Raw genomic sequence first — 21694 nt, forward strand, 5'->3', positions numbered from 1 at the left:
GGGGGACCAGAGTGTACCAGGCACTGGAATTCCTGCTTGGTGGTAGCGCTACAAGTACTAAGCTGGTAATTGAGCTTAGAGGAATTCATGCTGATACCCCATTTTTTGGACACTAAGGTTCAGTGTGGGGAATTATACCATGACAGGCATGTTATGGTATTGCCACCCTTACTTCCACACTGCTGCCTGCTGAGCTGGGCCAGCCGCCCAGTTCTGAAATGCCAGACAGGTAATGCCATATACTGTACAAATGTTTAATGGAAAATATTCAATTACCCCTATGTCATACCTTATACTCAGCTTGTATAGGGGAATGTACAACCACCATGACACCCAAATCTTTTTCAGAGTCATTGCTTCCCAGGACTGAGTCCCCATCCTGTAAGAATGCCCTACATTCTTTGTTCCTGCCCAGCTCTGAAGGCCTATATAGGAATGATTGAGTGGGCAGAGTGGAGAGGAGAATAGCACTCTATGTTGAAAATGGAATTTCCTGTTTCATATTGATTAAAAAAAATGGTTAGAGAAGAAGTGAAGGCAGCTATAAAAATATATATAACAAAGGAAGATTGATAGTAATGAATATAAATCAGAAGCTAGGCATCGTAGAAAATTGATAAGGGAAACAAGGAGAAATATATGGCCAGTATAATTAAGGACAATAAGAAGAAGTTTAAGTATATTAGGTACCAAAAGAATTCTAAAAATCATATTGGTCCATTATTAGATGGAAATGTTAAAATCATTAATAATAATGCAGAAAAGCCAGAAGTGTTCAATAAATATTTCTGTTCTGTATTTGGGAAAAAATAGATGATGTAGTCATGACATGTGATGATACCATTATTGCCATTCCACTAGTATCCCAGGAGGATGTTAAACATCAGTTACTAAAGTTAGATATTTTAAAACCAGCAGGTCCAGATATCTTGCATGCAAGAGTTTGAAAAGAGCAGGCTGAGGAGTACACTGGATCAATAATATTGACTTTCAATACATTTTAGGTAATTCCAGAAAAGTGGAAGAAAGCTAATGTTATGCCTATATGTAAAAAGGGTAAATGGAATGACCTGGGTAGTTATAGGCTTGTCAGTCTGACATAGATCCTAAGCAGGATAATGGAGTGCCTGATGCTGATGCAGGACTAGATTAATAAAGAATTGAAGGAAGTAATGTAATTAATGTGAATCAACATGCATTTATGGAAGATAGATCCTGTCAAAGTGATGTGATTTTTTTATGAGATTACAAGTTGGCTTGATAAATACATTAGTGTTAATATAATAGACTTCCGTAACGCATTTGAGTTGGTACTGCATGAAGTTCCAATTAAAAAAGCAGAAATATATAAAATTAACATTGCACATATTAAATGCATTGAAATCTGACTAAATGATATGTTTAAAAATGTAATTGTAAACAGGGAATTATCATTGAATGGGTGTATTTCTAGTGGGATCCCACAAGGATAGGTTCTTAGTCTGATGTTATTTAACATTTTATTAATGACCTGGAAGAAACCATGAAATCATCACAGATAAAGTGTGCAGAGGGTACAAAAATGGGAGTGGTAAATAATGAAGAGTACAGGTCACTGAATACAGAGATCACTTGGTAAGCTAGGTGCAAGGCAACAATAAGCATTTTAAAGAGGCTAAATGTAAATATACGTATCTGGGACCAGAGTATGTAGGGCATTCTTACAGGTTAGGGGAGTCGATCCTGGGAAGTAGTGACTCTTAAAAAGATTTGGGTGTCATGGTGGTTGTACATTCCTATGTACAAGACATAGGGCTGATTGAATATTTTCCATTAAACATTTGTTTATGTAAAATTAGGGTTTTGACTAAACAAATTTTTCATAAAAGTGTCTGTTTTCTTCAAAAAAAATCAATTTTCAATTCTTCAAAAAACTGAAATCTAAATTTTTTTATTCCTCATCTGAAAACCAAAAAAGTTAGACAAAAATTAAAAAAAAATTCTAGTGAACAAAATCTCATTTTCCAGCCAGCTCTACTGTGACAAGGCATGGAGCCTTGAAGAATTCTGCATGAGAAAACTGTAAGGGTAGAAGACCATGTCAAAAACAGCAATTTGCAAGCCACACAACCTTTGCAAAACCTTTAGCCCTTGCAAAAGTCTGCAAAAATGTCACCATCACTGTTTGGTCAAATGTCACCAGGAGAAAATCAACCAATATTATCAATGCAGTTCCATATTATAAGGAGATTTAAAACCAGATTCATTAGGATTAAAGAGACCTGGAAAGTTCTTTTGCAATAACCTTGTCAATGTAAATTCCCCCAGAATAGACATTTTTAAAATGAGTGATACTTAGAGATACTATCAATGTCAAAAGCTGGTTTCCTGAGTAAGAATCTAATAATTCCTTCTTAAAGAAAGCTGGCACTTTATCATTCTCCATAAGAAGGCATTGACAATAATCTCCAATGATAGCCCCAATATTTCCTTGCTGAATTTCAGGGGCCTGAATCTAACCAACAGGTTGCAACCCTGTGGCGGGGCAACGACTCACCAGCGAGGCACCTCCTGCTGGTTATCTTGGGAATTAGCTCTTTCCAGCCTGGAGCGCCCTCTGCAGGCAGGTATCTTACCTGCCGCTAGCCCTGTGTCCTTCCCAGACCCCAGTGTCCTTTGCCCAGGAAAGGACAATGTCCACCACAGTACCCCCTTGCTCTGGGTCTCTACTCCCAAGTGAACCCCCAACCCTCTATCCCCACCTTGCCTCAGTGGCTACTGCCAGTCATCATCTAGCCCCTGCTCCCTGGGGCAGACTACAGTTTGTAAACCACTTATCATACGCAAGTGAGGTTGGACCAGCTGCCTCTGCCTATCTCTGGGCTGCCCCTCTGCAGCCCCAATGCCTTTTGTAGGCTTTTCATTAGACCTGCAGCCTGGGGTTTTGCTAGGCTGGAGCTCCCCAGCTCCCTCTGCTCTTTCCCAGCACTGCTCTACCTCAGGTACCCTGCTCAGCTACCAGGCAACCAGGTCCTTCTCTCTCTAGAGTCAGAGAGAGACTCTTTCCACTTCTGGCCCACTTCTGCTTTTAACCCCTCTTTACTGGAGTGAGGCAGCCACCCCATGACAAACCCATACATCCTTTAGCACTTCCAGAATATCAGCAAGTGTCATAGACTGAAACTCAAGTTGGGAAGATTCTGGATGAGACTTTCAAAAGCTCATAAATCACTTAGGGCACAACTACCATTCACTTTGGAAGACAGTAGATCTTCATTAACAATGACAAAAAACGCCAACCACATGTGTTTTTAAAAAAGACTTAACATCTGTTTTTAAAACAAAATAAACTAGAATTTCAGTCTCCACCGTGCAAGAGAGAGATCATTTGGACAGTTGAAATATCTGGAAAAGCAATATTCCATACCTTTTTTTCTTTATTCAAAGTTCCAAAATCAGATTTTTTGTTGAAAGAAGTGTCATAATTATTGAAAGGTCACTTTCCTTAACATACCAGAGGCATATTATAGTCTATTAAAATATTTCCAGGGATTTTTCATTAAATCTCTCTACCTGTTATTCTCTTTCAGTGCCAAGGCATCAGTTTTTGTAAAAAAGCTATGCTAATAAAACTATTTGAAAGGAAACAGTTACTTGTTTTTAAAGCACGTATAAACAAATATTTGCAAAGTATTTTAATCATTATACTTTATGTAGCCTAAATGTAAGCATTTATTAATACAAGCTAAGCACTCATTTCAAATTTGCACAGAAAATGATAAAATATTATGTATGAAATGAATCATTAGCATGGACCATTAAGTCCTCTATTTTCATTTAATTGAATTTGTCAGTAGTACCCTCTTTAACTGAAAACCAGTCATAACCACAAAATTAAATAATAATTAAAGAAACAACTATTCAAAGACTTGCTTGGGAAGTAAGGTGCCATTTAACCAAAACATAGCAATTTCATGTAAATTGCAGCCCAAGTAGACATAGTTCTGAAAATTATAGATCCTGTGGTTCATATATCTGATTTAGCAAACATTTTCAGCATTAATGTAGTCATTCTGTAAACATAAAGAACTCAAAATAAATAAGTGAAAATAGGATATAAATACAACTATCATAGTTAAGGGCAATTAAGATTTTACAAGAGTAAAATGCTGGTTGCTCAATACATTTTTCATAACTTACTAAATATACTAACTTACAGTGCATTTTTTTCACTATATATTGAGTCATTCAGAAATGATTTGTAGGATGGGGAATCTAACACAGTGCTCTTCCCATGTGCATTTTTAGCTTTACCAAGAATGTTGTATGTCTTCTGTGTTCAGATTTCATCACACCATATTTGTGAACTAAAGGAAAAAAGCCAAATCAATTTAGGTGTGTCCAGTTTCAAATGAGACTTCGATGTATATATATAGTTTCCTAGACCCTTCTTCTGCAACTGGATCTGTGCAGACAGACTCTGTGCTCATGTGGAGTTCCACTGAAGTCAAAGGATCTCTGTGCAGGTATGGAGATCTGACCACAAGAATCCAGTTGCAAGATTGTAACCTTGATTTCTTAGAATGGGAGATTCCCTGGTGTCATCTATCTTTTATGAAGTGTTTTTATTCATTCTACATACATTCCATTTTGCACAACCAGCAGGGGGAGGCACAATTTAAGGAAACACACTGGGAAAACTTTATGGCTGCACATTATTTTAAAAGGGGGAGGGGAGAAAGATCAGTAAACCGCTGCAAGACATTTGGGTTAAATCTGGCATTTTGGCTGTTTACTACCATGTCAGTTAGAACCATGATGTACAGTTGGCATGTGTATGCAGTTAGAATGAACAAACATCATTTTTGTCTATTTTCTCAATTCAGCACCCTTTTACCAGCTACAAATATACAGCTGTAGTAAAAATTATTCATTTCAGTCTCAAAGTAAGCCAAGCTAATACAAAGGCACAGCACTGTATGCAAATGATATTGAGAGTTTTGAAGAAAACTTATCTTGTTTAAATGTTTCCCGGAATCATGTCTGCTCACATAATTGACTACTTGTGTGTAGGAACCAGTGAAAGAAATGCACAGCTGGACTGAATGGCCCAAAATTATTTTCAGAAATTCATATCTCATTGTACTTTTCAGTTATTTGTACTTCTTTTATTCTTGTGTGGAATACTTTACAGAATAACCAGAGTAAATAGCGTGTGGGTAAATGTTGAATTTGCAAAGAATAGTACAAGTTATGTATATTTTTTTTGACAGACGGACAAATATCACCATATGTAATCATAGTCTTCTTCTTGATTGGCATAGTTAGAGTTACACATTACATCACTAATGCTGATATGTTAATTTAGGTTAATGCAGGACCAGAGTCTGCCAGGTTCACTCACATGGACAGTCTCTGACTGCACATATAGCCCGACTGATTTCAGTGGGACTGCTCACAGAATGAATTGATACTTACTGTGACTAAGGATAGAGTAATCTGACTCAGAGATGCCCTCTTGTTTGTTACCGGTACAAAGCATGCTTGCCTTTCTGTTGTATCTAGGAATAGTTCCCTGAAATAAATTGCATCCTCAGGTCCCTTCTTTTGGCTGTCATGTGCTATATCACATGCAAACAGAACTGTTGAAAGCAGTTAGCCCTAGGAGGTGGTATGTGTCACCACACTTCCATAATACCATGACCAAAGTTATGAAGAGGCATACTGCTCTATATACCTGAGTTCCTGGGACTGGGGATGGGGAAATAGGGTTTCACTTTTTGACCTGTCTTAAAAATACTTTCCTCTGAGTAGGTACCTTTATTATGTTTTATCTTTCTACTTGGTGCTAATGATGAATCCCAAGGAGGCATTTAGATACTACGGCTTCAGTAAACACAGCTTTGAGGAGTCCTTTGGATCTGATTGTTTCAGGTCTGAAAAAGAGCTTCATCCCATGTCTGCTGCTGACAAATTTGGTGCAAAGCTGGAGCTTGGTTACAATGTCAAGAATCATCAGCAACAACAATGAAGATGGTACTGCATGAGCAATCACTAGTGTTAGATCTACGACAGTGCATTGGGCTAAGGCAATGGATTGGCTCAAGACCACCTAGTATACTGAGTTGGAAGCTAGAGCACAGTTCTTGTGTAAAAGGACTGGAATTGATGTGCATCAAAAGCCATCTTCTCTGTACTTCGATTTTGGAACTGAATAGGGGCTGATGGCTTAGGGTCTGAGGAGACACTTCTATCAAGCTCCTCATCTAAATCAGATGGTAGATCTTGGCATCATTCTCCATATTCTGATTCAGATTCAGATATCACATCTAGACACTTATAGTTTGTTTCATTCAATGACACGATCTGTTCTCGGAACTTTCCCTCAGTCCCTGGTGTTGTCTTTTCTATCCTTTCTGGCCTTCTATAATTGCTTGGTTAGTTTGGGAGAAAATGCCTGAAAATACACTCTTAAATAAGGCAGTATATGTGCCTCTTTCCTCAGGTTCCTCTTCTGTGAGGTTCTAATCTTAGCTTATAAGGTGGGACGAAGATACCAGGATCCAGAAGTTTCAGACCCAAGATACTTAACTAAATCAGAGTCCTTTGAGAAAGTAGTCGATTTCAGTCCATTTGGACTGATTTGGATTTCTGCACCAACCCATTCCACTCATCAATCCGCATACAGTATTGACTGCATGTAATTTGGGTAGGTAATTTGTGATCAGTATCTCCTGCCATTGGATAGGAATTATGCTAGGTAACAAATTCCAAATGCACAAGTTGACAAAAACATTACATAATGAAGGCTAGTTTGTGACTTGAACTATACACCTCACAAAGGCATAAGAGGGAACAAGAATCCCATTTTCACACCGATGCTGGCTACTTGGATATTGGGGTCAGGTACACAGGAGGAAACAGAGCATCTTCCCAACCTGGAGTGCAGTGGGGAGGGAATGGAAGGACTCTTGGATCCACATTCCTCCATCTCCTCCCTCACTAACTGGCCAATGCACCTTTGCTGCTGCCATCAGTGTCATAAATTACTGCTGGAATAGCCCCTTATCCCTCCAAAATAAAAGTAGCGCTGACCAGCCTGAAAGCTATTAATGTGTTCACTATATTGAACTATCATCTGTATATCATCAAATAAGTTTGACTGAAGTATTGAAATTGCACAGCATTCGTAACATCTGAAGGATTGTCCAGATGCATATGTATACCCTTTGTAATTACCATATTTCATCTGCTTCTCTATTCCAAATACTGAAGCACAGAATTTTCAAGGTGATGGAACAACTCAAGAATAACATGATGCAACTTTAAGAAAGATACTACGGATGATAAAGCATCATGCACTCACCGTGATAGATGGAAAATACTAATTTGGTGTACACTCTGTCACATAGTTTAGATGACTTGTTATAGTGCAATAAACCAAACCAAAACCTGACTTTGGGAAAGCATCTGTTGTAGACTGAAAAGATGAGCTACACTCATACATGGGCATCTGTGAATATTAATGGAAAGGTGTGAGTCGTTTTGTCCAAGACTAAACGTTGCTAAGAAGAAATTGTAAAAGAAATCACTAGTAAAAATGGGATGTCATTTGCCAAAAGTTTTCCATAGTCCAGACAGGATATCATGCTTATTTGACTCCTAAATGGATTTAATCCTGACAGCAAAACAGTATTCAGTACAGATGTGAGTGCAAATGGATTGAGTACTTACTCAGATAATAATGGTGAAAGAAGTACATTTTCATTTGCCTCATGGGTCGTAAATGACACTCAGAGAAAGGAGTCACAGAGAGGAAAAAATTGGCCTGCTATTGGAGAGTACAACATTTCTGTAACTACCTGCAGAGATGACCATATATTGTAAAGAGTGATCACTGCTGGCTAACTAAATTGTTTACTGCCAAAAGATCAGTGAAAGCCACTACTAGGATTGCTTAGTAGTCAACCAAACTAATTGAATTTATTCTCTATGATTAATGTTTACCTAGTGTGAATAACTATGCTATAGTTTATATCTTTGTGAGTGTCACTAAAAAAATGACAGGCCATAACCCAGTTAATAATTGAAGACATAATTACATAGGCCCAAGAAAATTATCTCACCAAAACAATCTGAGGGATCATGTAAAATGCCCCACTTTACTGCGCTGATATTCTAGGAAAGATCCCACTGATTACAAGGAAAATTGTTGTCTAGTGAATTACAGCCATTTTGTGGTGTCTGAAATTCCAATAAAAGGATGTCTGAACTATCATGCTGGTACCTGGACAGAGACACCTTGCCAAAATCCCTGGAGGTGTCTTTCATTTATCTTGCACAAGAAAGGACATACTGGCATCTCTCTCTCTCTCTTGGCATTGCTTGAGCAGGAATTCTGCATGCTATGAACTAGCAAGTAGAGCATTAAATTTGCAAGTGTTTCCCTGTGCATTAGGTGACAAAATTCTAAAAGCAAAGTATGTACAACTTATCCCATTGGAACTGTTGACTTCTGGAAAAAAGTAATTTTTTTTGAAAGAATAGGACTATTTGATGATTAGCGAGTAACTAGGTTGTATGCACTGATTATGGTAGATTGTTCAAAAAGGTATTCTCATCCAATAAAACACCAGAACCTTGTCTATAGCATTCTGTAATCAAATATTATCATGATTACTTAACCAAATGAAAAAGTCTAATAGTTCACTCAATTAACTCTAGTGTCAGTTATAGTGTACTGACACAGAACCCTGTTTGTATGATTGTTGTTCGCAATTTCTCACCTGTTTAAATTCATTAAACAATATACATTCTTACATTCTTTTAAAGCATTATCTTATTAGTGCAGTTTGGGAATCATAAAACCTACCATACTAAATATCTATATACATATATCATAACATAAATAAATATGATTTGATAATCCCTTTGTTCTTTTATGTTAATACACTCTACATAACATATTTAATGTATTTCTGAGAACTACGATACAAGTGATGAAGCTAGTTTGTAGCTTCGTAGAAAATTTATTGAAGTTATAAAAAATGTACCCTATTGTCATAACAATATGACAATGTGAACATTCATGTTCACATAGTGTCCACATGCAATATGAACACTGAATATTCATATGAAATGAGAATTTATAAAATTGGCAATCAATGCAATGTTGAAAGAGTAACAACTTATATGATCAGTGTATATTTCAACATGTAAACAGGTTTTATATTATGAATTGCTTTGACGTTTTCCTTAATGTGCATTGTTTTACATTTTACAATTTTGATATATTTAAAATGTAAATTGTATCACATTCATCCTGTTTCTTCTTTCAGATGTACCAACTCCAATCACACACACACACACACACACACACACACACACACACACACACACACACACACACACACACACACACACACAATGTATTATTAATAATATATTAAATGCAGAGGGCAGCGTTCATTCCAAAGGATCCAAGTGGGAAAACTCTCTGGATCAGAGTCTGCCAGCTTTTCATGTTAAGCAACAACTTGTTCCTTGAAAAAGCCCAATGGCCTGGATTGAACTGTGGTCCATATACTGGCATCAGCAGTGCCTGCAACAGGGAACTGCATAGTCAAGAATCCTTATTAGTGGGGAAGGATCTCCAGGAACATAACTCTTCTGAACCTGACTTCAGTATATAGCATTTATATGCTGAGTACGGTGCTGGGGAGGCAGTGTTTTCCCACAATCCAAGCTGGAAGGAGGCCTCACAGCTGGAGAAACTGAATGGATTATGAAGCCTAAAACAGTCTGCCAGATTAATAGCTAGGGCTGTTAATGTCCTGATTTTATAGAGACAGTCCCAATACTTGGGGGTTTTACTTATATAGTCACCTATTACCCCCCACTCTGTCCTGATTTTTCACACTTGCTATCTGGTCACCCTATTAATAACCTCAACATGGCACTTTGAGCCAGGGTTCTTAACCAGGATCCATTAGCCTGAATTGCACCCTGGGACTGGGAGAAGAAGCTGCAGAGAGGACACCACTATCCCTCTGTGTACCTCTCCCCCCCGCCCCACCACCAAGACAAAAGACCAGGATACCATCCCACTTTTCACAGAGTATAATTTGGCTGCAGTTAGAGCTGGGTGAAATGTTCTCAGAAAAAATATTTTCCACTGGAAAAATGTCATTTTAATAAACATGTTTTTTTGTGTGTGTGAAACTGGATCAATTTTGACAAAAATTAGTTTTGAAAAAATTTGAACTGGATCAATTTTGACAAAAATTAGTTTTGAAAAATTTTGAAAAAAATAAACATTTTAAATAATTCATTAAGTCTCATTTCAGTTTTTTGGAATGCAAAGATGGAATTTTTCATTTCCAAACCACAAAATTTGCTTAAATGTTTAAGCTATACATAAAGTTATACATAAAACCTTTTTTTTGAAATGATCAAAATTTTGGTCCTGCTAGTGAAAGCAGGGGGCTGGACTCAATGACCTTTCAAGGCCCCTTCCAGTTCTAGGAGATGGGTATATCTCCAATTATTATTATTGTTGTTGTTAATAAAGATAATAATAATAATAATAATAATTGATAAAATAAAATATTTTGATCAAAACAAAGAGTTTTGATTAAACCAGAACCATTTTCAGGGCAATTTCATTGTGCAAAAAATAAGAATTTTTGGCTTTTTGTCCAGATTCAGGATGGTTTGGTGTTTTTGTTTGTTCCTTTTGTTTTTTGTTTGTTTTTATCTCAATTTATGTATTATTGTGCGTGTGTGTGTGTGTGTGTGTGATGGAAAATCAGTTTTCTGACCAGGTCTGCCTGCAGTGACTCCCCAGTAGAAGGCGTAGGAGTCGAGCATATGTTGAAAACTGCTGGGAGGAAAGCTAGCTCATTTGCATAATTTACTTACAAATCTTCATTTCTCTAGCAGTTCTAAAGGACCCTTTTTCTATCTCCTTCTCCCAAGCAGTGAGTCAACTTTCAACAGGCCTGCTGCACAGCCAATTTAGGTAATAAACCAGAGTTTGGTTTTGGCAAAGTGTACTGAAATCCCTTCATCCATCACTTAAAATGCAGCCAGTTGTGATGGAGAATGTGGAAACTAATCGTGCATAGCAGTGCTATGCTGCTTTCAGGTTAGAAAGAGAACAGTTTACTCTAGGCAAAACCTAAACCCCCTCCTCTTGCAAAATGCATCATTTGCCCTCTAATGTTCACAAGCAACTGTATGTGGCAGTTGCTTGGCAGTGGGCCTCCTTATAATGCCATTGAATGGCAACACTAGCAGTTTAGTTCTTTCTAACACCTGGCTGGGGCAGTGGGTCAGGACTGTTGACTCAGAGGGTAATACACGGATGAGATCCAGGAGTTCCTGAGTTCTAGTTCTGTCGCTTGTACTGAGATGCTGTGTGGGCTTTGGCAAATCAATATGGCTCTATGCCTCAGTTTCCCCAGGGTCAAAAGCAGTAAAAACATTTATTTATGTACATGGCAGATACAAAGGTCTTTATAATCTTAATTAATCCTTACACTGAAGACATGAATTATTAGCCTTACACTGAAGCTGTGTCATATAAGTGTTAATTATTATTATTATTATTATTTTTATCATCATCAAATGTGTGGATGTCAATATATTTAAAAAGGGTAAATATTTTAATGGCATGTGACAATCTTTGTCTTGTTGTGCTCACATCTGTTATAATGCTTCCTCATTAATTGGCAATTAATGCCTATGAATTTAATATTCTATTTTACAAGTGCATTGCGACTATAAACTATGTGTTTAATATTAAACTTACAATAACACTCACCATTGGTCTCCAAAAATGTTGCAGAGAAGCAAGAACTGAACTTCACTGTTCTGGCAAATGATCCACTGTTATTAACTCTGTCATAACAAGTGACACATTACTGAAATCTGATATCATTTATGGGTTGCTTTACCACAGTAACAAACAGTATGACTTGCAGAGCTGTTCAGAAAACAGAATTCCCATCACTCAGTAAATTCTGATATTCAACATTTATTTTCTCTCCAAAACAGGATGAAAAGTCTAAACATTGAAAACTTTCACAGAAGGAAAAATTCTGAAAAATTTCTATTTGGAAATGAAAAATGTCAACACTTTTAATGACAATGGTTCAGCATTTGAAATGTTGATGCAGGAAACAAAGCATTTCAATTTGAATTTTCCTATAAAAAGTGGGAAAATGTAGTTAAATTAGACATTTTCCCACAAATAATTTTGATTTTCATTAAATCCCATATCTGGCCACAATTTTTTTGGTGGTAAAAGTTTGACTATATCTCATGATTTGTATATAATTACAATAGGTTGGGTAGTCAGTGATTGCAATGGGTTAATGTGCCCACCTTTGTTACAGTGACAAAAGAAAATAAGGCTATGGGACGAATATGACTCTGGTGGCCACAGATCCAAATCCGGGGTGGGGTGGGGAAGCACCTCTTCCAGACTATGGTGTGGGAGTGAAAGGATGAGGAATGTGGACAAAACAGTTACATACTGGAGCCTTTCCCTCTCTGCATGCCATGAAGTGGTGCTGTTGGGATTGAAATTTCCATATTATCCATACTTATGAAGAGCCACTGTCTAAAATCCACCACAAAATAAACACTACTCCAGAAAACAGGCTGGTATAGCAGCTGAAGAAAGTCTGTGTGTGTTTTGATGGCTTGAATTTTTCTGTGAAATAAAATTGCGCACTCATGACATCTATCTAATTTACAGAGACTTTCTAAGGAATGAAAAAATTTCAGGTGGAAATCTGAATAGCTGTAGCAGTCTTTCAATAACTATGGACGGAGCCATGATAATCCATTTCAAGAGGATAGAGCCATTATTGATTGTAATTATCATGACACCCGAGTCCACATTTGTGAAAGAATTATTAATGGCATCACCAACGTGCAAAGGTTTTGTTAATCGAGTGATTTTGTATTAGTAACTCTTGATCAGTTTTTATGACTCTTAATATAAAGCTTCTGTTTAACTTCAGAAACTTTCAAAATAAGAATTAAAATAAAACTCTCCTTATTATCACAGAGACTAATAAGGAATGAAGAATTAAGAGGAAGACACCGTCACCCTTCTTGGTGTTTTTGGGTCCAAAATCATGGCTGACTTACTTGAAAAATGTCAGTGTTATATACCGAAATAGCCTGCTGCCAAATAAAATATATGCAACAGTATTTATAGCAAGAGCTTAAGGAAGGGGCCTTGAAGTCTCCTTTTTCTTAATACCATGTGTGTGCTTGAATCTTTTTATTTATTTTTTACAGCTGTGGCACTGAGCATCTGAACCTGGGCACTCACTGGTCCTTGTTCCTTTTATGCTAGGTTCAAGGAGAGAGAACCTAGTGGTGAAGGGGTTTGGAATGTTTTTCCCCAGCCTTTCCTTCTGCAACACCATTTGTTATTTTATTTACACCTCATTTTATTCAATATATTACCACATATGCAATGTGTTGCCTTAAACTGATGTTGGCATTGATCTTAAATGGTGCTGAATGAAAAGGTAATGAATGAATGTCCTACGAAGATTAAAATCGTTTGACCATTGAAATGTCTGAGGGCTTGTTTACAAAGTGCTTTAGTCTGCACCAGTGGGGTATAAATTTCAGTCTACACTAGCATGTTGTACACTAATTGGCCCATGTTAACTTGAAACGGGACTGCATTAACATACACTAGGGAACTTTTAGTGCATGCCAGCAAAGCCCACATAGGCCAGTTAGTACATGAGGCGCTAGCGCAGACTACACTGTATACCTCTGTAGTGTGGAGTAAGGCACCATGTAGACAAGCCCTTAAATCACAAGCTGCTATGTAGGTCCCTACTGTAGCTCTGTAATGTAAGTATCTTCTCTCTTGTTTCTTGGTTTTCTAGTGTTTTTTAAAAAAAATATTCTCAACAGTTTCATTTTGTCTGGGGTCACAGAACTCTTGAACCAGTTCTATCAGTTGCTCATCTTGTGGGCATTATTCCTGGCGACAGTGTCTGACTCAGTTTTCATCCTTTTTTCCCCAATGAGATAGTAAACAACATTTGCCCTCATTTTCTCATCTTTGTCACTGATGGTCAACTCTGTATACAGACTCAATTCTTTCTTTCACTGCTTCTATGCTTGTGCAAGAGTTTTGGTCTGGAAATCCAGCATTCCTGGTGATCTGAGTTACTCCATGGTGCCTGTTTTCTCTTTTTTTAGGTGGTGTTTTGTTTGCCTGTTAATGACACACATTTCCTTGCTGCGGGTCTCATTAGACTGATTGCTGCTACTATGTTTCATGTATTGTATGTTGAGTAATGACATGAAAGGACACCATGTTTGTACAGCTAATCTGGCTCTTTATTAAGAAAACTGTTCACAGAGATTCTGCAACTACAGCTAGCATTTTAGTCACGTGCACATAGACTGATTTCCTGATGCCTCCTCCAAATTCTTCCTCCTTGCAACCTGTCCTCCTCCCTCCAAGTTCCACACAGGTTAACAAAGAAGCTGCATTTGCCTTCCTGAGGGAGGAGCTGCAGCTGTATGCCAGTGAAGGTAAGGCTTGATGGCTGGAAGCAAAACTGCAGGCCTGTAATGGAAGAAGAAATGGAATCTAGAGGGAAGATTTTGCAGCATTGACTGAGGTATACCAGCTTTTTGAAAGAATGAGATGAGCGAGGCGGGAACCCTGCAGCCATTCTTAAGTAAAAAGCTAAATGGAAGGGGAGGACATACAATTTTAAAGCTTATGGTAGTGGTTCCCAACCTTTTTGAATGAAACTCTCTTCTCCACCTTCTGTCTGGTAACTCCAGTCACTTTTCCAATTCTCCTGACTAACCAGAAGATTACATGCTGTGCAGCGGGGGTGGGGGACCTTTACTGGTGCCACCTGAGCCGAGTGCAGGGGAACAGAAAAGAGGAGCAAGGAGTAGCCTAATAACTCTATATCTATAAACTATTCCCATAACCAGCTACATTTGGGGCCAAAATGGCCAGTAGAGATGGAAGGTAGTAGGGTTGTACAGTGTGGGTTACAGTACACAGCTGTACCCATTTATGCTGGCAGAAATTGTACTGATTATCCAAAGTGAAGCCTTGGAATCTCTCAGAAATGTCCAACCCATTGCTTCTGAAAGAGATCTCTGCCTGTACTGGCTGGTGAACTCTTGTTACGTTCTCTTGGCCCTTGTGATAAGTGAGAAAGCCTCAGCTATCCTTTGGCAGCTTCAGACCAGTACATGGCAGTGACGCAATGATCCTTCCATACTGATACTGTTAGGTCTCTCTCTAGCCTCTAACAGTATTGAGCATACAATACTGATGATGTATATAAGACCTTGCAAGACTGAATTGGGCAGCACTACACTGGATCCATTCATTAGTCTTAGCCATAATCCAGAGAATCATAGCAGGCATTTGCCCATCATCATCCAAGAATCTATTTGTTGAATCGCTCCTCTTTAACATCAAAGTGAGACCACTTAAGGAGATCATGAGATTCCAAAGGCCCAAGTTTCACGAATATGTGGATGATACTCAACTGTGTTTCTGATACAGCCTTTGCCATCACCAACATATTCCAACACCAAGAAAAGTTGACTCTAGCTCTATTCAGAAAAGACGAATAATGTTGAGAGGAAGATTAAAAACCCTTGGAGGAACTGGTGAGCCATCTGAACACCATTGTCTGTGGAAGGATCAGACCACAAATGTTCAACGTTGTGGGAAACCTCAGTGTCAAGATAGCCAAGCAGATTCCCACAGTAGTGAACAAGGATTTTTTTAATCTACAATTGTCCAGGAAACCGTGACATCTCTCCTCTCACTTGGGAACTAGCTACTCTTATCTCCTCCAAGATAGCCTCCTGAACTCTCAGCTGGGGGTTGATTGCAGTCACAAAAAAAGCTGAAATTGGTATAGTCTGCATTAGTGCACCTCGTCGCAACAAAAGCTAATGCAAACACATCACAGCTCTGCTCCGAGCAATCCAACTCCCCTGCTTGTTTCAGAAGAGAATTTAAAGTTCTGGGACCAGACCATGTGCTATGTTTTTCAAGAGATGCAGCCTAGAGATGCAGCCTAGAAATGCAACTGAGAGGTTGAAGAGGGGGGCAAAGGTAGCTTGAAACCATCTTTGCACCTCTCTGATATGTGTCTTCTCTGGGGACTGTGCTGACATACAGCAGCATCACCCAGCTACCTGTGGACAGTTTCGCAGCCCACAGATAGTGGCGTACAGAACACTCTGGCCACCGTCATCCCCACTGCATAAAGAAGGCATAGATTTGGCGGGACTGGGACCTTCTTATTCCAACATGTACTGGGACTACAGAGATTAAATCACTGCATGTGATGGGATTCAGCATAACGGACCTTGTGCCCCACTGCTACTAGGTGTGAGGTAAAAATGTAAGGTATAATCCATAGTGTCTTAGTATTAGGAGATGTAAACCACAGAACCTGAGATGTCCTGTGCTGGCCAAGCATGAAAATACCATCCAAGACTAAGTATCCCAGTGTGAAATCTGCAATGAATCTATAGGAAACTGCCTGCAAAAGAGAGACTGAAACCACTGTGACACTACACCCCATATTCTTCATAGAGATGGTTATGATATGATTATGGTATAACTAAGATGTATTTTATGCAAGATAGGGCATGTAAGATATCATTGAAAAGATTATGATTCACTGAATATGATTGTCCTATTTGTATTCATGTATCATTTTGGGATCTGAAGTTAGGAATATTGTCTATGCATCTATTACAAATGTGTTTACATCTAGGGACTGCCCACTAGGCAGAATGCAATCAGTTTAGATGGATGGCTGGGATGGGCCATTAGGGAGAACAGCAGGTCTTAGAAGAAGCTAATCTCCCACGGGGGAGCCTTCCTGAGAACACTACAAATAGCCTCCAAGTTATGTCTGCTATGACCCTACAGGGGCATGTGACCAAGTCATCTGATAATGGACTCCATCCTGGAATACCAGTGTTTTTCCACTGACTGGGCATGGGAATCAAGCATGGAGACAAAGGGTTCCCCCCATAAGCAAAAGCTATTTAAGGCAGGGTAGTGACGTCATCATTGTTCTTCACTGATTCTCTGCCCAAAGAGAGTCCTGAGAACATCTGAGGTAGGAGGCCGGACTGGGGGAAAGAGCTGAACCCAAGGTAGAAGGATTTCTAGCCTGTGAAATGAATACCTGGGGTTTAAAGCTGCAAGCAAGTGCATCTTGTCCTTTAAGAAGCTCTGCAACTGGCTTACATCATCATTTAGGGTGAGAATTTACTACTCACATCCAATCTCTTTAGTATATTAAGCTTAGATTGTGTTTTTGTTTATCTGTGAGGTAACCTGCTTTGATCTGTCTGTTATCGCTTATAATCGCTTAAAATCTATCTTTTGTAGTTAATAAACTTTTTTTTTTTTGGTCTAAAACCAGTTTGTGGAAATCATACTTGTGGCAGAAAGCTGTTGCATATCTCTCTCCACATTAAGGGAGAGGGTGAATTATATGAGCTTACGCTGTACAGTCCTCTATGCAGCACAAGACAGTATAATTTGAGGTTGACCCTCCAGAGGGGGTTGTGCACCTGAGAAGCTAGTAAGTGTCCTAGCTGTATAGTCTTCCCATGCAGGGGCTGGTCAGAAACCCTTCTGCGTATTATTATGGCTGGCTGCATCCCTACCTGTGCTGGTGAAAGTGTGAGACCAGGAGCATGTCTGCAGCTTGTCACAGCATTACATGGTGAGTGGGAGCCCAGGCTGGTGGATCAAGGGGCTCAGTGGTACCCCAGTTCCAGATGGCACCCTGGGGGGAACCCATCACAACAACATGATAGTCCAGATCAACCTTGCTCTAGGTTTGGAGCAGATCTCTGTATTAAAAAGAACAATGACCTATTATGGAGTATTCTGCTCAGATGTCACTTTACTCAGTTTTCTGTGATTCCTGAAGAGTTAATAAGACATAATAGCTCACAAGTGATTCATTTTGGCAATCATTTTTGACATATCATTTCAAGCACACTATGTCAAGCCCTTACTATGCACTGTCCAATAGTCTATCAAAAACGGATGTGCAAGTAGCAAATAACTAGATTTAAGAAAAGAAAGAAAACACCCCAATGGGTTCAAGGGATCAATATTTAGTATTAGAATTGAAACTAATTGGGACATTCAAAATATTCAAATTTTGACACTGACAAAACCTTAACTTTTCATGGAAAGCTTTCCCCATTTCTGTTAGGAAGTAGAAACACCGTTCGGAATACTTAGGAGCACTAGTTCAGAGACTTATGAGCAGGACAAAACTTTAGTACTAACATCTCACAGTCTTCTTGAGTTGAAGACAATCTTGATAGTTACAAGAGAAACGTGTATGTCAGGGAACTAGAACAGAGGAAGTACTACAAGTAGGGCACAGAGTTACCCACGTTCCAAGTGGGAGAGAATGTTAGACTTGAAACGGACAAGAGGCTGGAAACCTGCCAAAGCAGCAGGGATGCCATCTGCAACAAGGTTGTTTGTCACAACCATCTAAGACAGCTATACGAAACCCAGGAGGACACTGACTGTTTCCTGAGGACATCCAATATACTATTGAGAGTTATGCCCTTTCAGAAGTCACTGAAAATGGAGACGCGCCAGCTGCAGCAGCAAACACGGCCTCCAAGGGATCAGATACACTGCAGTGACCAGACCACAGCAGAAGAAATTGTCTTGAGAAAAAGAAAAGGCCATGTGACCAGAAAGCCATTGAGCATCAGAGATAGCAATTTCTGACAGGTGTCCAATACCCTGCCTTCTTTGTTCTACACTTTTCTATTTGTGTATGTTATTAATTGATTACATTGGTTTCTGGTGCATGTCTTACCTGCCATTGATTTTCAAAAAGAAGACGAAAGAGGGTGGGGATGTAACAGTAGCTCCTACAGTGCGTAGACACTACACTGGTCATGTGACCCATATCATGTGACTAGGACCAGTATCTAGAAATAAGTCTTACCAGCACTCATCCGTGTCATACCTTTATTACAGATAGCATCTTTGTTACTTACTGGTTTTTATAACGTAAATGCACACTAGTTTGTCCTAACATGATAAAGGAAGAAGGATCCTTCTAACATCTCTGTTCTAGTAATCTTCTTCCAGAGAAAAAGAATAGGGCAAAAGCTTTAAAAAAATGTATTGTCTAGCATGCAGTGTGTAATTTCCATAATTTATCACCAAAAAATCTGCCATATTGGTGTGCTTGATTTAATGCCATCAGAAGAGTAAGATTACAAGGAATAGATGGCTAATTAGGTTAATTTAATAGCAGGTTAGATCTTTCTCTTATTTTGTGTTAGAGGAACTTTAAAAAATAGTACAGTTTTCAAGTGATCTTGGAAATGTAAAGCAGAGTTCCTTGATTTATATATATATAGCATTCCTACTGCTAGGTTTATGGTGGGAGTTACTGGCACTCTTCCAGTTCACTGCATGAAAATCTAAGCTGCCTGGATAAGTGCAGAATTTAGCATTGGGTCTTAAGGTTTTGTCTGGCACATTGCCAAAGATGTTATGCATTTAGCTGGGAAATTGCCTAGAAGTTAATTGAGAGGAAAACATTAATATACATCCTCCCCCACCTTAAAAATGCTATGGATACAGATATGTCACTGATCTTGATATGAGCTCTATGTTTGCAGTAATCCTAAAATTGGTTAGATTGAGTTTTCAGGGTCTACATGCACCCTAGTCACTGCTAATATTATTGCTCTCTTTCATATCTTTGTAATCTTCCTAGTCACTGTGTCCTCAGAAATATCCAGCAGCCAGGGCTATGATGTCACTACAGTGAACAGAGCTAAGGCTCAGCATTAGCCTAACAATTCTGTGCTACTACCACAGATGAGGCTACATTAATTTTACCCTCAAAGCCTTACCTACCTGCTTAATGCAAACAAACAGCTTATGGAATGACTCTTTTGCCCACTCTGGCCACAGCCTAGAAAATCCTAGAAGTTCTGATTACAGTGTGTGTCTTTACTCAAGCCCTCAACTGTTACTGCATTTAAAATTCTTTAAAATAGCAAAATAAGTTTTGTATCCAGTGAAACTGACCCCATGTAACCCCACTGTGCGATATAACCTAATATGGGACATTGTGAATTTAATACGACTCTACCAGTTCACGCACTGTATTAGACTTCTAGACTTTAGCAACTCTATGTTTGCCAGAAAGCAAGTGTATTTAATCTTGGTAAGTCAGTGTTCCTGAACAGTTTTGAGCCAGCCTACAGCAGTGAAGCTTCAGTGAAGCACATCTGTAAGCAGGCTTCTGATCATTTTGTCCAATACCTATTGCTTCCTCTCAGGATAAGGAGATTGGGGGGTCAGAGGGGAGGAGGCTAGAGAGATATAAGAAACAAAACTGGGGCTTGTATAAAAGGAAATAAGGAAAAATGTTATCTTTCAATCCAGACTGGCTGCCTCTTCCACATTTACTGTATGCCCTTGATGCACTGAGTTTGCGGAGACAAGAGCAAAGTGGAAACAATGATATTTTGCTACTCCCCTCTCCCTGCACTTAATCCTGTTCTTATTGGGGCCTTGTGCTGAAAGCTGATAATTTTGGTGGACCCTGAATAAAGCCAGTAGCTTGAATTCCTGCCACCAGCCCCTTTATAATGAATAGGCCTAATGAATGCTAGTAAGTGGTAGGAATCTGTGACCAGCTGCATCAATGCAGGTAATACAGCTCAGATTTAATTGGGAGCAGGTACTGGAAGGCTGTATTACTTTAATTGGTGAGAGGGTTTTCTAAATGGAAAGGACAAAGTATAATGGACAAATTGTGCTGTACAATAGCACTTAAGCTGGGATTGTATGCATTCGTTAATCTGTTGAGGAATGAGGCAATTCTAAACAATTTTCTCATTGAAACCAACTCCAGAAAGCTTGTCCCTTTTGTTCTCCCTTGGGAAAATGCAAGTTTGAAACAGAAAATACCTTTACCAAGGCAATCATTTGCCACGTGTGGAAAGCGGATACAGCTGTAAACTATGAAAAAGGAATCTTTGTAGTACCATAAAGGATGGAAAAAGAGATAAAGCTGTGGATAAGAGTGGGCCTGTCACTGCATCCAAAGGAGGAATAAAGTGATGACATTTACAGTGACAGATGAGACTGTAAAGAGAACTCAGGACAATTTAGAGAGGGAAATTTGATATTTAAAAGAAAGGGCTCTGATAATTAAAAGTAGCATTACATTAAACTGTTATGCATGTCATTAGTGACAGAAGGGAACTGGTGCCTTTTGAAAAGTTAATGATTCAAACAGACCTGCTCCTGAAACTTTGTATTTAGTAAAGTTCACTTGAGCACAAACTATTTTATGCAGCACATGATTCATTTACTCCGTATTTTATAGGAAATAAGAACGTTTTACAACAATGTGGAATATTCACTTTATATATCATAAGCCAATGTGTGTATATGTCTGTAATGGCAGTACTGTGTAAATTAAAAGTAGAGCTGAATATTCCAACATATGTAAATATTGTTGAATATGCTTATTCCATTGAATATTAGGGAAAGAGTAGGTCACTTCATTGAGACACAAGCTGTCCCTGTCAATTGCTTTTTCTAGTTCATATAGGGCTAGGACTATTCAATCTAGGGACAACAGAATGTAGC

The 21694-nt window shown here is 38.7% G+C and overlaps 1 long non-coding RNA gene across 1 annotated transcript in view; it reads left to right on the forward strand.

Annotated features, from left to right (window-relative positions):
- Positions 1-21694, forward strand: part of LOC116814715 (uncharacterized) — an 80810-nt gene that overhangs the window by 48166 nt on the left and 10950 nt on the right. The window lies entirely within an intron of this gene.

This window comes from Chelonoidis abingdonii, chromosome 1 (genome assembly GCF_003597395.2).
Source record: "Chelonoidis abingdonii isolate Lonesome George chromosome 1, CheloAbing_2.0, whole genome shotgun sequence".
NCBI classification, from domain to species: Eukaryota; Metazoa; Chordata; order Testudines; family Testudinidae; genus Chelonoidis; species Chelonoidis abingdonii.